Genomic DNA, 18377 nt, shown 5'->3' on the forward strand with positions numbered 1-18377 from the left:
GGTTTTTTTGTTTTTGTTTGGTTTGAGGTTTTTTTTTGTAAGGGTTGCATGTGTATATTTTGGAGTAAAAGAGTTCTTCTGGAAACACATATCAGATGCATACCTAATATGCATAAAGACTTTTTTTCACTGCAGTAGCTTCACAATTGCTTTATATTTACTAAAATGTATGGATTCTTTTGTTCAGAGTAGTTTTATCTCTGTGAAAGCTTTTACAATCTATAGTTTTACTTCAGAAGTCAAAGAATTGTCTCCTTAAAGTTGTTCTTATTATAAACTAAACTGCAAAGTATTTGTATCTTTTGTTGCAATCACAATCTAGTGTAATTGAAAATAGAAAACTAAGTAGAGGAAATTTCTTTGTGATGATCAGAAAAATTTATCAAGTTATCAATTGGATATGAATATTTTAAGTAACAACAGCAGCTTCTCATCAGCACCTTCTACCGAACTACTGATGATAGCCTGAAGTCGAAGAGTGAACAGCTTTTCTCCAGAAAGGGTGAGGAAAGCATTGCAGTAAGATAATTGTTGAAAGGATTGCCACTCTGAATTTGTTTCTCAGATATTTTTACAAGGGTCCTAATTATAAAAAGAATGCAGATAAACAAGAATTTACATTTGTAACACTTCTTCTTTAATCAGTGGCCTATTTTAATCTAAGTCACACAGGTTGAAGTTACAGAACTGGATGCTTGTTTTTATCTTCTAGGTAAGGTAGCCATCTATTTCTTGATAGCTTAGAGGGCAAATCTGTAATATGCAGAGCTAAAGTTAATTTTATTCTTGTCATCTCTTGCAGTACTTTTTCAGTGATGTAAAGATGCTTTCTCTATATGTTGTCTCATATTTCTTCCCTTTGTGATTGCATGAAAGCACTCTACTAAACCTAATCAAAAGGTTTTAATTTTTTTTCATTCATTATATCCTCTAGTGCCTTAGTTGTCAAAAAAGCAAACTACCAAAATGCTGTATATGTAAGCTTGTCCTAAGCTGGGTTTTATTAATTCAGTTTTTCCTGGTCATTATTTCTTTTTGTTATAGCTTCATTCACTGATGTATTCATCAGAAAAGAGACTCCATTGATAATATTTCTAACATCTGCTGATGTAAGCTGTCATAACCTCTGCTGAAGAGGCTTTCAAGAAAATACATGAATTCTGGACTCACTAGCACAGTTGAAGTTGGGGAACATTCTTCTGTGTGTGCTCTGTCTCTGTGAGGATAGCTGCAAGAAATGATGCATTGTCCCTATTTACTTATTTTCAAATAATTCAGTATGGAGCCTTCTCCCATACAGCTGATGGGTCAGGTGGGAAAGGGAGTAAAGGAGTGAAATAAATTGCAGAGAACTGCATTTTCCTTGTAACTGAGGTAAATTTTGAAACCTCAGTCTACTATGAGTCAGTGACTGAATTACTAGAGCAGGAAGTCTAAATTAATGTTTCTCTCTGCCTTGCTGGCTGAGGGGATTTTTTAGCAGGTTAATCATCCTTTTTCAACCTACAAATTTTGTTTTACTTGTATTATTTATCCTTATGCTTTTAAACATATATATATTTAAATTGATTAAGAGGATAAATTGGAAATACTAATCTAGTAGGTTAGAGTGCAAACACATATGCTGAGTGTAGAAAAGCCTTTAGTAGCTTTTAAGATTGATTAGTTAAAATAAATAACTATTCTGTGATGTCCAGTAGCCAGAGAAGGTTTAACTACACAGCATTTTACTGTGGATAATTCATATGATTTAGCATTTAATAAATTGAACTTTTAGTCATGTTTAAAAGAGAAGCAAGAGTAATTTGTATGCATTGGCTACTGATTGTAAATTATAAATCTGTGGGATTGAGTTCAAATTTGTAATTGGTGGAAAAAAATCAGTAATTAACTGGGAGTACAGAAACGATTTTCTATCAAAGCTGTCTTCCACAGAGAATTCTTCTAAAGCTGTTCATGATTATAAGGGTTATGATACATGGAAACACTATAATTTGTAAATAAATGTCAACATGGTTTAATCTGGTTATAAAATGCTTTTGGAAATCAGAATGTTCTGATTGGGTAAAATAGTTGAATGCATAACTATCTGCTTAGAGCTGCATAAATCAGGTTCCACAAGACAAGGATGCCTTTAGAACCAGGGTGGATGTGAGTTATAGACAGTAGGAGCAAAGCAAAGAAAGTACTTTCATTCTCTGTAGTTGTAGTCTGAAGGATGCCTACAGAAGCATCAACTTCATAGTGCTGTGGTGCCCATGTGCCTGCAGTTCTTTGGGTTTTTTTGGGACAATTATACTAATTATCATTAGACCTGATTTTTCAGTTGAAATGTATGTTTAATGTCAGTTTATTCATCTGTTCTAAATATTTTTGAAGTGTTTAGCACTTATGAAAAGTGTGGGGGGTGTATTGGGTTTTTTGATTTTTTTTTAAGAAATTCTTTATAATTCATGCTTCTTCTCAGCAGATGATGTAGGAATTAAACCTTTACTTTTGTAAATCAGCTGCTTAAAAAGTTAGCAGATTAAAAATACAAGATAACAATTTTGCAGCTGTGTCCACTTCCTTATTTCACTCATGCCTTCATTTCCTGCAGTAAGCAAAAAAATAACATCTAAATTAAAAGATATACTAATAAAATTCAACATAAATTTGCTTCTAGAGACTTCTCAGATTGGTGGTGAGCAGTATTTGGTGGGGATTTTTTGTTTTGTTTTGTTTTTTTGGTTTTTTTTTTCCTTTGTGGGACTGGGTAGATGGTGGAAAGAAAAAGTGTTGATCCAGCTCAGATAGAAAGTTTCTATCAATATTTGATATTTCATAGGTCTACTAGAAGAGTTTAGCCATGTCTAGAGACACAGTGTTGAAAGAAAAGTGATCTATGTCCCTGAGGGCTGTCTGGGTACTGTTTTCTATTAAGTATTATTATTCTAACCTTCTTGATCTGGATGTTTTCATCTGCTTCACATTTTAAAGTAGAAAGGAAACATTATGGTAAAAACAAAGCTTTTCTTGTATTATGAAGCTTTTAAGAAATTTAGCTACATATCTTTCTTCTCTTTGAAGTTCATGTTTCTGTCTTCATTACTGTGAATTTTATAGAAATATAATTACATATAGAGATGCATATAATTACTTAAAATGTAGGAGTGTTGACAGGATATGTTTTACTTGAATTGTTGTCCATGAGGTCAGGTATCAGAATCTGGTTGGTCTCTTGTGGGCAAATGAAAAAACAACATTAAACTGTAATGAAAATTACAACTTTAGCAACTGATTTCTTTATGAAAAGAGGAATGTAGAAGAATTCCATTTCTTTATAGTCCTATGTTGTGCTGCATTAAAATTTCAACTGAAGATGAATTGCTAGTGGATCTGTAAAATAATAACTCACATATCTAAATGTTCCAAGAACTGTAAGAACTTCAACTCATCTTCATTTCTTTTCCTTTTGCTTGCAAAGTATAAAATATAGCCTTGCTGAAACTCTATGTGCAAATCTATTAGTATTATAGTAAATGTATTTTTACAGAAAAATAAAAGTGCTAAGAATGAGCATCTTCCTGAAGATGCTGTGTTTATTTGAAGAGCAGATTAATATAAGTCAGTAGCAATTTCTTTTAAATTCAGTAGCACTACTCAGCTAGGCAAGGTGACTTTCAGCAGAGGTTTATAATCTTTGTTCAGCCATGTGAAATTTGACTCAGTGCTAGAAACAGACCTACAAAATCAAAAATGTCATGAATGGTGGAAAGCAAATGAACCTTCCCTCAGTTTTCTTGCTTTGTTGGTATTTCTCCATAATTTTTCACTCCTGTATTTCTGCACAGTGTTCCTAAAGGCTGAATTGACTGCCTTGCCTATCTCATCCCTCTGAGAAACCTGGGTGCAGGGGGAGAGCTTGAGGAGACAGCAAGAACAAGTGAGTAGTTGGGAGCAGAGTATATCGGAGAAGCCAAAGAAGGTTTCTTTAAAAAATATATAAAAACAAAAGTGCAGATATGGGATGTCACAATACCTAGGAAATACATCTTGCTTAAGCCTCAAAAATAGCAGGTGATAAGTTACAGATACATTTCAGATTAAAATTATGCACATACCTGGCAAAGATTTGTTTCTTCCTTACCTGAATCTACCCATGCTGTATCACCTTCAGCTACATAGATCAGGGGACTATGCATCATTTAAATCAGTCTTTGGACCACTTTGAATTTCTTTGCATCATTTAAATCAGTCTTTGGACCACTTTGAATTTCTTAAACTAATTTATCTCTCTCTTCACATTCTTATACAGGAGATAAACATATGGGCTTTTATTCCTGAAGCCTCCAAACATATTTTTTGAAGCAGAGTTGCAATCTAGTGTGGGCAAGTATTCACTAAATAAATGGGATTTACACTGTTGTTTATTTATAGACTTTTATATCACTCTCTTTGCAGTACAAATGGTTGCAAATTAATATAATTTCACAGTGAGGTTTAATATAAGAAAATCGTGTTCCCATTTTACAGAACCCAGGGCCTGAGAACAAGCATTTGAAAGTACCTAAATCTCCAGGAAATCATGTTCTATAGTGAATTTGTTTGAAGAAACACAGGTAACATTAGGTGATGGTCTACAAAAACTTTCTTTTTATGAGTTGTTGTGTTGGCTTCCTGCAGAAGTGCTTTCTATTTAAGGTTATGTATCTAATTGTACTGTCTCTAGAAAGTGCTGTTCTACTAGGGACTTCTAGAAATACAGAAGGCCAATCTGTGTCAGTCTTCCTCTGTTCAAAGAGTGACTTCAAATCAAATTGTTTTTTTTCTCTATGCTTATATTTTGGTTTTTAGCAAGACTATTGTTGTGTGAACATGACAAGATGGGATTAGAAGGAGAATTGATCTACAATGTATTAAGATGGACCCTTTTGCAGCATTGCTACTGTCAGTTTTGTTGGTCATGACATGGAAAAAATATTTAGATCCAGAATATTTTTTTGAGTGGTTTGTGTTTTGGGTTTTTTTTGTTTTGTTTTGTTGTGTTTTCTTTTTTGTTTGTTTGTTTGTTTTTGTTTTGGTTTGGTTTTTTTTTTTTTTTTTTTTGTTGGTTGGTTGTTTTTTTTGGTTTTTTTTAATTAAAGGGATGAAATGCATCTTCTGTGATTTTTTCAAAGAAGCTGAAAGCAAGAGTTACAGGATGAAAGGTGTTTAAGTAATTCTATGAGGGCCACATCCATTGAAAAATATATGTATGAACTTCTGAAAATCTAGTTCTTTGTATAGCAAGTCTGGGGTGGGGGGGAAGCCCTCCTTTAAAATAGGTATCTTAAACAATGTTCAGTCAATTAATATGATATTTTACACTTTTTGTAGACAAAACAAAGAACTCAAGGTTGTATTACTTCCCACTGTAACCAGTCAATTAAAGAAAGAAAGTCATTGTAGGAAACTCAGCATAATAATAAGTAATAACTCTTATACCTGAAGTGAATGAGAAAAATTAACTTTTACTTTTAATTAAATATCATGCCAAAAGGTATTCAAGCCATTCTGACATATGTAGAAGATAGAATAATAAAGTACAGACCCAGTCTTAATCACTCTGCATTATTAAACATTCATATACTGTCATTAAGAGTACCTGTTATAATCCATGTCATTTTGTGCCTTGCAAGTGAAGCACTCATCTCCTTTCAAATACTAATCACAAAAGCAGATGCTTAAGGTATTTGAATAACCCTTTTATTGCCATGCTTTGCTCATGTGTTTTCAAAGTGAGTCTGAGCAGCATCAGTGAAGAATATTATAAAAACCATATTATGCCTGGCTGTGGTGTGGGCGACATCTCTGTTTTTATTTTAGGCTGATTCAAATACTAGATTCCAATTTGGATCAATCTCACAAGCACACTTTTTGCCTAGTATTTGCCAGAGTTCCTAGAAAGTCCCTAGAAAGTGATATACAGTCCTGCAAGATATCCTTTTTTTCAATTATTATTTTTTTAATCACTTTAAAATGGAGGTTGCAATGTACTGTCACATTTTCCATCAGTGAACTGGAGTTGATACACTGCTTTCTTGGTGTGAACCAAACAGTAAATGTAAAATTTCCAAGTTGGCATAAATAAAGTAAGTCACTTTGTAATAAAGATGAGGTGATGTCCTGCTCTTCAGACTACATAAACCTTATTGTCTGTATGTAGGGATTCTAACAGAATAGTATTTTTTCTTACCTTTCCCTCTGTGATGTTAAATCATTTAACATTGTCCTATTATACCTCTTTGAGGTATGTAATTGTTCCCTTGTTAGATTCAGTTGGATTCAGAACAGAAAGAGTGTGCAGTTAAATCCAAATCTGGGCAATTTGAAATACTGATGTTAATGTGGTCTCAATCATTGTGCCCCTACTTAAATCTCCTACTGTAATTTTTAAGGATTGTGGATGATAAATGGTTTCCATTTTTTAATGTATTTATTCATTTTACTATCCTCCATTGCTGTCTTAACACACTCATGCTTAAGAACAGAAATTACATGTGTAAATACTGAGATGCAGGAAAAGTCTTCTGAAGTTCACTATATTAGCAAAATGGAAAATGGAGAACATTATTTTTCATTTATGTCCTAATGGTAGTAGATTTATGCATACTAATACCAGACAAATCGTAATAACAGGGGCTAAGTCATTTTGAGGCAGAAGTGCATGAATTACTTTTTTAGTTGATGGTTTTGCTGTAAGTGTCTTGAGCAAGGTCACAAAGACACACTAGCACTTTTTAACTCCCAGAATGTGCTAAATGACCATAAAACACCCTGCCCTTCACTGTAAGCGTGTCTGGATTTCAGCATAGAAATTTATGATCCACTTCTTGTAGAAGCTACTGGTTTAGTTTTAAGACTTGGTATAAATGTGGTTTTGCCCAGTGCCGTACTGAAATGTGAAGCTTAGAAAGGTTCCTTATTATTACAGAAAGACTGGATTTTTTTCTTGGGTTTTCATTTCCAATTCCTTATATTTTTATCCACATTTAGATTCACCACTGGAAAAGAATAGTGCCATACATTATTCTCTACCTGTGAGTAAGCTCAAGGAATACTCTGAGAAACAACTCCTGCACTGCACTTCTTCCTACTTTTCTGTCCTCAGCCAGCTTTGAAGCTTCATTAATTTTAGACATGATCCCAATGAAATAAAATGTACCATGAACATATTGTGGATCTGTGTCAGCATCAAGCTGATTTCTAAGAGAAGTGAAAGACATGTGAAGTTCCCCATAATTTATGAAAATCATTAGCTGGTCTAGGAGAGAGGCTGCTTTTGAAGGAAAAGTAGACAGAATTGAGCTGTCAGTCTAAGTCATAGCAATAGCGCATTAACTATCATGCATTTAGTTTTGAAAGCTAGAAGATGGCACAGTTTCTTGTCCATCAGAGTTGTCTTGGGAGTTAGAGATATGTAAATATAAGAGGCTGGTATGTAAACGTAACAGACAGACATATCAGTAAAAAAAAGTCTTAGTGAGTTCTGCTGCTTGAAAAACACCTTCTTAATATTCAGTCATCCACACCATTTTTAATCTGTTTTGTTGAGTACCTCACTGGCATAATAATCTCTGATAATCAGTGCTTTTGATTTTTATTTTCGTGTGTTCAACCTTCCAGCTCTTGCCATCTTGAGGAATGGCTGTTTAAGTTCTTTCTTGACATCTTTGTAGTTCCTGTTCTTCACCAGTTGATCTCCAAAATGTCTGTGTCTTTTTGAATAGTCCTAGTATTTTGACTAACATTTTTAAGTAGCTGTCATCTGGAGATTTCTTGTGGGTCCTCATTCTGAATTTTTTTCTTTCCTATTTTAATCAGTGCTGTTGTTTGCAGCTTGGTTATCCTTAAAAGATGGATGTCATTCATGAATCTGGTTTTCAGTATCCTCCTACATAGAATAAACATTCCATTGTCATCTCATAAGGTCAAATCCATCATGGTTTCCATGTCTAAATAGGGCAAGTTTAGGAGAAATGGGCTTTCTTTTGGATTCCTGAACCATTTACGCTATCTGCTGTTGTTATAGCTGCCCTAGACAAACAGGAAATGTGAAAGGCCTTTACTTGCCCAGCTATGATAATTATTAGAGAGGGCGGATGGATGCCATCACCAAATATTTATCCCTCTGTTTAACACACAACATCCCTGTTGTCTGCATGTATATGGAATTTATTCTCCTTTGTGTGCCTGATGAGTTTAACAACGCAGGCAATATTTGTGGTTTTGATGCCACCTGCTGAGCCAAACTTTTTTTCAAGATATAGTGTGGAGAAGAGGTTTAACAAGCCATATATTTATAATTTACTGAAAACTACTTGAAACTTCAAGCTCTTGAGGCAAAAATGTTTTGCTCATGTAAACTTCATCTCTGCTAGCCTATTTTACATATAGTCGTACTGATAGATCCTTCTAAGATTTGACAGGTTCTCTCTGTAAGGTTGAAACATTCAATATGTTCAAGACATACTGCAAAAGCAAAGAGCTATTTTAGCAGGTCCTTGACAATCACAGCTTTGTTTCAGATTACATGCTCCTTTTTTCCCCGTGAATTTTGTTTTCCATTTCAAGCAAACTGCTCTCTTTTGGTCAGTTCCTTGTGCAAGATGAATGATAAGAAACTGCTAAAGGTAACAGAGCTTTTCCACCTCAAATATACCTAGAATTCTCTATGATTCCTTATATATAAATCTTGATAATCTGGAATCTGTAATATGTTTATAGTCCATTTCATGAACCTATTGAAATCTGTAGTAGACCTTTTGTTGTTGTTCTTTTTTTTGTTTCAAAGGCACCAAGTTTGTCTTCTTACCTGCCAGATTATTTGGCATATGCAAAAGGCATCCATCAAGTCATGTCTTAAAAGGCTGTAGTTGATAGTCTCTTGTGCATTCGATTGAGCACTGGTAGGTACACTATTGAATCAGCCCAAGTCATCCACAGAGAATCCACTTTTCTGTACCAGTGAATTTGTAAGCATGGATCATTTAGTAAAACTAATTAAATTGCATCTGGCAACATTTTCTCTAAAAATTTATACTATTGCACAGTAAGTGAGCAAAAAAATCTTGGACAATTGGATTGATGCTAATATAGAATCAAATATTGTTGTTTGAATATAACATTCAGTGTGTATCATAGGATTAAAATTTAGTATGTATCATATTTTAAAAAATAAGTGAGCATGTTCTATTTTTTTTCAGATGGTCAGTTCTGCTTACAGAACCGTGTCTGTCACTTGTGGGCTTTTTCTCCCCAAAATTCAGAAAGATAAAAATTATGAATAAAATAGCAAGATAATGTTTCTATTGCATGGAGGTAGATTTACTATCAGGGAACGTTTTTAAGAAAAGCAGAATTTATTTGCCAGAGTTTTCATTTTGAACTTTAAATTGCAGGTTCTTGGTTGTAGAATTTCAGTTCATCCTCACATAGGACAGAAACTTTGTAACCTTTGTGTACAACTAACAAACTGAGCTCTATGCTAAACATACCTAATGAAAATCTGTGGAGATTTAAGGATGATAACCAAGCACTGAAATGACATGTAAAATAATTTCAAGTAACTAATGATTACAAAGATAATTTAATCTTTCTTGGGCAGTTTGTAAGAAGAAAATTAAATAATTTTGTTGGATAAAAAAGCTAGTTAATAATTATTAACTGCACTAAAGGACTGAAGAATTATAGTGAAATTTGCTTAGGCAAAATCATTGCTTTGGCTCTTCAGACATAGCTAAGGTACAGTGTTTGTAAAAATTCCAGGCAAAGTTGAATTAGAGCTGTTTTGCAGTTCCATGATTACGGAAAGATGAGGTTTGTAGAGCTCTAGGTGCAGTTGATTGTTCCTAGACATGGGGGTGTTCATGATGCTTTGAGAAAGTCCTGAGAACCTCCACAGAAGAAAAACATTTTGTTATTTTATTTTTTGGGGCAGTTATATAATCTGATATATCATTATATAAGAAAAAGGAGGACGATGCTGATACAATCCATGTGCCGTTTTGCAGCACAGGCATACCCGTACCCAAATTCTCTTACCCAAAGCTAATTCTCTGCTCCTCAGATCAAGATCTTTACTGCAAACTATTACCACAGCAGAAAGCACCAAGTAAAAAGGGTCTGGGAAACTGGAGCCTGTTTTCATCACTATGCTTTTTTTTTTTCTTTTTTAAAAGTTGCTAAATGAAGCAATAAAGAAATGAACAGAGGAGTTCTCCTGAAACTCAACTATCTGTCATTTTCATCTCCAGGAACATTTTTTATTTCAAGGATAATTTAGTACAAAGCTGGATTATTGATGACAATTCTCTATAAACATGAGCTTTTAAGATCAGGATGGACAACTGTTTAGACCTTCATGGCTGGGAATCATGCCATAACTACCCACAGCCGATGCACATACATGGCTATTTGGCTGTGTACCTCATGCCATCTGTTCAGATGGCATTTTGCCTGCTCACAAATTGGTTAGACCTGTGCCAAGAGCAATTGCTCTAGATGGTTACACTGCAAAACACTGCAAGTAGTTCCTATTTTGTACGAAGTCTCTCTCTTTTGGACACCACTTTAGCACTTTGTTATATCCTGTGGACATACCTGTATACTGCAGTGATTAGAAACAGAAAAAGATTATGTGCTCCTGCTAACTACTTTTGCTGCTGAAGCTACCTTTTCTAAACCCTCAGAAGGGAAAACAAAGTACACGTCAATTGACTTTAATGTTACTCCTTGTTTTCCATCTGAAAAATATTCATTCATTACAAGTTGGCAAGAGCTAATCAAAAGCTCACAGAAGTTAATAGGAATATTTGCACTGATATAAGTATAGAGTTGTAAATTATATTTAAGTTTGCTTGCTAGTGGGCCAAGGCAAGTCATCTGACAGTGGCTACTTGTGCTCATTTGGTTGATTTGTGGAATAAATTTCTGAGAGGACTAACAAGTTACAGGATTAAATTCAGCTGAGATACACAGTAACTAAAAGTTATCACCAAGTGACATTTATACAACCTATAGAATAATTCTGCTGAGTCCTCTTTATTGAATAGATACCCATGTTATACAATTGGCACATTTGTTGACAGCCTCAACTGTGAACCATGGAAGTGAACTTACTGCTTGCCAGCAGAAGCAGCTCCTGTAGGTAAAAGCCAAAGGATATTGGCAAGAAAACTTAAGCTTGGTGGATAAATATAGGACTTTATGTAAAAAATGCTGTCATACTGCCAGTTTTCATAGCCAGTAAAATAATTTTAAAATCAAAACTAGAATAATATTTTTGTTTCTAACAAGACATACAATGTAGAATTCAGAGTATGTGCAAGTATAAAGCAATTATTTGCTTGTCTTTGAGTATAATTAACTGTAGGAGTATTGTTTTTTTTCCTTCTGTGGACTTCTCCCTGTGCATGAATGTCACTGCTCAGTTTGAGCATGCTTAGTTGAATCAGGATGATATCATTTATGTGGGTGAGTTTCCATATATTGGTTAGTGGGAGATATGATATTTTGCTGAATATAATCTGGAAATGTTGCCAAAGGCCTTCATCTTAGTTTCACATAAGTAATACTGACTAGGTTTTGATTCCTGGAGAAAACCCAATGGGAAAGAGCTGGGTAATCCTCAAAAAGGAAAGCAAAGAGATCAAAAGTCTGAACTGTTTGGAGTGCAGGATGTAGTTTGCTTGTAATTTGCATGGGTATTTTCTTGTTTGCACAAACCACTCTAAAGATAAGATAAAGTCCTTATTTAGAAGAACTTACAAGGTACTTTCAAGTTCATTACAAATTTTATATTATGCAGCTCATGTGTTGTGAGGTGATGCATAAAGCTGATGACCAGAATCCTAATCACCTGAATATCTGTAAAAAATTTATTTTCTCATCAATTTAAAAGAGGCTGTTGTTTGACTGCTCTTATTTCTCATTGAAATTTTCTTTTGCAGAGCAGTTGATATTTGTTGCCATGATTCAAACCATTTGATTCCAGTACTCATAACAGCTGAAATGTTGTCTAAGGACTGTATCAGTTTTGAAGAATGTTGAGAATGCTTTAGAAAGTCTGTTACTGCACATTCACACTACACTGATGCAACCTTTTATCCCATTTTAGTGTGTCAAGCAAGCATTGCGTGTTCCATATTCTAAAAAGGGTTTATAATTCAAATTTTGTTCGGTAAAAACAGATGACAAAAACTGTAGAGGTGAAAAAGATACCAGTAATGATTTTGTAAGAGTTGACACATTTGGTACTTTTCCATTTATCTGTAGGAAAGGTGGTTAATACTGAAATCTGTTGTATTCACACTGAAGCTTTGTGGTGGTACAGCCATCCCCCCAGCCTGCACTGGCTGCACTGTGATCCCAGAATAAGCTTCAGAACTGGCAGGACATACCTGTACACTGCAGCAGAACCATTAGTCTAAAAAGCAAGATTTTACATCTACTTGTGTTGTCATTGTCTTCATGTGGGAATGGTGAAACTTCACACTTTCATATGTCATAAAAATGCTAGCAATTTGATGGACAAAGTAAAACCTCATAAATTCTCACAGGTCTAGTGTGCACCGCATTCTAAGTTGAAAATTGGATGTAGCTGAATACCGAGTGACCCTTTAGCTGAGGCTTTCTGAAGTAATTTGAATAGCAGTATTCTTCAAAAATCCCTGAAACATTGAGAACTGATTTGTTTTACTTCCATGCAAATGAATGGGACTTTTCCTTTCACTTCCCTGGGAGTAGGGTTGAACATTTCTTGAGTTGACCAGCACAAAGTAACGTTTATAAGCAGAAAAAGGAGAGATTTTTTTTCAGCTCCACCAAGTTCATTTTTAAAAGGCACTTTGCTGTAACCATGTAAACCTATGTAACCCTGCAGTTTGTTAACACTGAACTTTAATGAGTCCTGATAAGAAGCCAGTCTGGATATCCATTTAGCTACTGATCTGAACTCCAGCTGATTGTCCTAGCAGCTGTGTGACTTCATTACCATTAGAAAGGCATACAGCCAAGCCAGCTGGAATCCAAAGAGGCTACTCAATTCACATAGCACGTCAGTTTTTTTGGTTAACGTATCAGAATTACAAATGACCAAAAAAACCAACTTAACAAAAAAAACCCCAAACAATACTACAAGAAAGATTCCTTATGAAGCTACAGTGTAAGTCAAAGTTTAAAAGTATTATTATACCAAGTGGAGGTTATTTTGTCATACAGATGTTGGGGTTTTTTCGTGCCATGTTATAGCTGTTTATATCTCTTTATTGAAAACTAGACAGAACATTTTCACTTTTGGCTATAAACACAGATCTATCCTATAGTTCCTCATTTCTTAGTTAAGAAAACAACATTTTGTTGTCTTTTGTATTACTGTTTTGAGAACACATTATTAGCTTCACGTATGGTTAGCAGTGAATAAAGTCTGCTGCTGTGAGACAATACAGGTTTGTGAAAAACACCCAAAACCTTTTGTAATTAATAGTATTTAGCTGCTAGAGACAGTATCACTGAGGAATTGTTCTACTGCCGACTGTGGATATTTTTTGTAAGCATAGAATGGTACAAAAGTCTTAACACTGGCTTGTACATACAGCACACAATTATCTTCTGCTAAAAAAAAAGAAGAAAATGCCAAAAATACAAGGGAAGCAAATGGTAGTTTACAAGAAGGAAATGAAAGAAGACCTATGAAACTACAGAACTGCTTTTAGATAGGTGCAGACTCACTTGAGTGCTGTGTGCAGTTTTGGGCCCCATGACTTAAGAAGACTGTTTAGGTGCTTAAATGCATCCAGAGAAGGACAGAAAAGCTGGTGCAAGGGCTGGAAGGCAGGTCCTGTGAAGATCACCTAAGGACACTGCCCTTGGCTAGGTTTGCAAAAAGGAGACTGAAGAGTGACCTCATTCCTATCTATTGCTTCTTGATGGAGGGGAAGTGGAGAGAGAGGTGCTCATCTCTTCTCGCTGGTATCCCATGGTGGGGTGCATGCAAGAGGTGAAAAGCTGAGTCACAGGAATGTTACACTGAACATGAGGAAACATTTGTTTAAGGAAAGGGCAGTCAAACCCTGGAACAGGCTTCCTGGAGAGAGAGATGTTTGACTCCCTATGCTTGTCAGTGTTTAAGAGGAATTTGGACAAGGCCCATGCTTTAACTTTTGGTCAGACCTGAAGGGTTCAGGCAGTTGGTCTAGGAGATCTTTGTAGGTGCCTTCCAGCTGCTTAGTTCTATTCTGTTCTAAATGGTCCCAGAAACTGTTTTCCTAAGCTTGTGTCTAAAGCAGACTTTTATTAATGAATCTATTAGATTCAAGAAAATGAAGAGGAAATAATTACATGCTTGAAACTTAGGGAAATATCCCTGTGGAACCAGAATGGGTAAATACTCATCTTGTTAATCAAAAAATGTTATCCCTACTTTATATTTAAGTTCTTTTTCCATGTACTGTGGAAGTAATCCATGCAAAATGGACCAGAAGGACTTTTTGAATTAATTCCTTCATTGTTAGTCACCATATCAGTCTGCTCTGTTCCTTGCTTGCTTCCATCAGAACAGTTATGTAGGCTAAATTCCATTGGTATGGAAAACAGGTGATGGGATCTATGTAATCATGAGTTAGAAGGAGGAGGCTAGTGGTCAATTTATGTGTGCTGTTTCTTCCAATATAGAAACTGACAGGCACCAAATGAAGCTATTAGATTCCAGTTTCAAGGCAAACAAAGGAAAATATTTCTCTATACAGCATGTAATTAAACTGCAAAATTCTAAAAATATTTGGAGTTCATTGGATCAGGACACCATGAAATTCATGAAAGGGAAATTTAGTAAGACCTATTCAGCAGAGACCTCTGGCTCTCAGAGAATATTTCAGTTTAGAAGGATCTTCTGGAGACTGTTAGACAAACATCTTACTTGTAGCAAGTCTGATCAGATCACTTTCCATAGAGACTTCTCTAATTGAAGCTTGAGCACCTCCAAGAATGGAGATCCGACAACCTGGCTGGGCAGTGTTTGACTTGTTTCTTGTTCATCCTATTCTCTTCACCTCTTACAAGAATCCATCTATCTGTTCTGCAACAGGTAGCTGTAGACAGCAGTGAAGTCTCGTGTCACCAGCTTCCTATGAGGCTGAACAAGTTTCTTCAGATTCTGCTCAAGTGGTGTGTGCTTCAGCCCCTGAGCAACCTGCTGTCCCTCTGTTTAATATATTGTGGTATCACAGAATCCCAGGATTGGTCAGATTGGAAGGGACAATAGTGGGTCATCTGGTCCAACCCAGAGCATATGGCACAAGATTGTGTCCAGACAGTTTTGAGTATCTCCAGTGAAGGAGACTCCACACCCTCCCTGGTTTGTCTGTTCCAGTGCAAGGTCACAGTGAAGAAGTTTACCTTCACAGTAAAGAAGTTCTTCCTGATATTCAGGGGGAACTTTCTGTGCATCAGTTCTGCCCACTGCTTCTTGTTCTATTGCTTGGCACCATGAGGAAAAGCCTGGATCCATCATCTTGCCACCGTCCCTTCAGATACTTACAGATATGGTCTGTCCATGTCTTTCCAGCATTGGGAAGCCCAAGGCCAAAGAGTGCTCCAAATGTGGTGTCCCAAGTGGTGAACAGAGAGGAAGGGTCACTGCTGTGGCATGGATGGTGGATACAGTCTTTCTGATGGAGCATAGGATGCCGTTTGTTTTCTTTGCTCTAAGGGCACACTGGTGACTCACATTCACATTATAGTCCATAAGGACCACTGTGTCCTTTTCTGCAGATCTGCTTGACACTCAGCACCAGCTTCTGTGGTAGCCTTATTCCACCCAGATGCAAGTCTTTGAGTTTGCTTTTGTTGAAATTCAGGAGTTTTCTATCAGCCCAGTTTTTTAGCAGAAAGAAATTTAAGGGGCCTGAGAGAGTATACTAGGTAAGTACGTACCACTTGATGCTTACCTTTCTAAATTTTGCATTAAGAATCCACTTTTCAGCCCAACTGGACTAGGTGAAATTAGTGTATAAGCTCTGCTAATGTTTCTTAAAGAATAGATGCAAGTACCTCCTTGCTGGTTTCTGGCTGCCAAGCTAGTAGAGGAACTTTGCTGAATGCTCCAGTGAAGAGGACATAGTGGTGTGGCCAGATAGAGTTGAATCATAAAACATGGGATTTCGAGTCAAGTTTTGAAGTAACTGATTATATAGAGGTTTAGGTATAGATTTGGGGTTTGGATTCTACTCTAAGACTCTGAAAGCTAGATATTGTGGATTCTTTATGTCATTTAAGTGCCTCAACAATATTTCAGAGATCTTTAAAGCAGAAAAATTAATGGGGCCTGCATACACATTTAAAAAGTGATGTCAGTTTGTCAACAGCTTCACTTCCAGCTCTGAACTGTATCCTTGGATAGTCTGTTGTTACTAGAGGACATAAGGAAAAACGACGCACTACAGCTTTGGTTACTATGAAGAGACTAATTTATTTTTTCTGACTCTAATCATTTATAGTTCTTAAAAGTGCCAGTGGATTGGAAGGTGAACGTGCCATCTCTCCAACGACACTGGACAAACTACTAGTCTACAAATTTCTCTGCCTCTATGAAAGAATGGAAAACAATAAGTTGTTTACAGAAAGTTGCGTGAGAAAGTTCTCTACAAAAATGTAAATTCAAAAAGCTTTAGAAAATCCTAAGAAATCAAAGTAACAGTCTGTTTGTGCTTTTTAGATAATCTTATAATTTCCTTTGGAGTCTGAGAAATTTCAATATTTTCAAATTTGCTTCCTTGATATAGATAGATATAAATATATAGATATACATGTTTTGTTTGTTTGGATTTTTTTTAATATACACTACAGCAGTAGGTGAGGAGTAGAAGAAAGATTTCTAATGCCTGAATTAAATGTCTTCTCCCATCATACAAAAACAACATGACCAACCAAACAAAACCCCAAACAAACAAAAAAAAACTCCACCCAACCCCCCAGAAATATAAAAGACTAGAATAGTTCAGCTGTGCAGTTCAATCTAAACCACATTTATAAGGAATTTGATTTCCAAAAGGTTTTTATTAATGAGCTAAATTTAAACATATGATTCAATCCATTCATTGTCAAAACTGCAATTTGGGCATTAGCTGTGAATGTATTTAAATAATTAAAGTATTACTTTCTCAATTGCAGTGTTTGTAAATTCATGGAAATTTGCTCTCTTGAAGAAAAATTTCAGAACCAGAGTTTCAGTCAAATGCAAGAAGAAAAGCAATTTTCAAAATACTATTGATATAACAAAAGTACCCCTCCCAGTAACTTATACCTATTTTGTGATAGTACATTGACCATCACAGGAATGCAGTTATCCTTATCATTAAAGGTTTAAGTTTAAGGTATATGACTGCATCCACAAAAGGAGGAAAAAGGGACATCCAGGAAACTTTGAAATCATACTTTTGCACCAAACAAAATGATTGCATAGCTGTTCAGAAGTTTGTAAAGTAGATATGCTTAAAGGCATCTATTGTTTCATCCATGGCAGTTTTAATTAAAAAGGCTTTCATGTAAGTACTCTAAATAAACATAATTACTTTTGTAGTCTAAATTTTTTTGCCTGCATATTATGCCTCCCAAGTTGATTGATATTAGACTTTGCAAAAAAATTGTTTATCATAGACTCTTGTTCTTAAAGGTGAAATTAGAAAATGCTGTTTCAAAAGGAGAGAAAAAAAAAAGGAAGGCATTAGGTTAAATATTAATTTGAATGTCTACAATAATGGGTACATGTGCTATTTAAGGAAGTCATTATTCCACTGTGCAGTCAACAAGAGTATTGATTAGAATTAATTCACTACAAAAAGTCTCCAATCATTTTTAACATAAGTTTTTCCTCTTTAACAGTACCCTGAAGCTTGTCTTTTTCGTGGTCAATTTAGCAACAAATTTGCAATTAATCATTTGTTGATTGCAATGAATGGTCTGTCGATAATATGCAGCTTACATTGCTAAAAGGCTTATACAGAGCTTTATTGTTTTCCTTTTGTCTTGGGAACACTTTGTCTAGCTGTGTTTCCTAGAGTGGATTTTGAATAGATATTTTCAAGTAACTCATGCCAGTTTTAAAGAGACACTATGGACTGCTCTGAGAGTATTAATCAAGATATGCCCTAACTTTTTTCTGGCATTACAATATTTGGACATCTGTTCTGACTCCTTACATGTGAAGTAGGACACATTGGCATAAATGAAGGGTTTCATTATCTTAAATGTCATAACATTTGTTTGAATTATTTTGTGTAGATTTTAAATGCTGAAATTGTAATCTTAGTTTTTTTATAGATTTCTTTGTCCTTTCAAAAGACTATAAAAATTGAAGC

The 18377-nt window shown here is 35.3% G+C and overlaps 1 protein-coding gene across 6 annotated transcripts in view; it reads left to right on the forward strand.

Annotated features, from left to right (window-relative positions):
* DGKB (diacylglycerol kinase beta) overlaps positions 1 to 18377 on the forward strand; it is a 337798-nt gene that overhangs the window by 169774 nt on the left and 149647 nt on the right. The gene's annotated exons all lie outside the window — the stretch shown is intronic.

This window comes from Anomalospiza imberbis, chromosome 1 (genome assembly GCF_031753505.1).
Source record: "Anomalospiza imberbis isolate Cuckoo-Finch-1a 21T00152 chromosome 1, ASM3175350v1, whole genome shotgun sequence".
NCBI lineage: Eukaryota > Metazoa > Chordata > Aves > Passeriformes > Viduidae > Anomalospiza > Anomalospiza imberbis.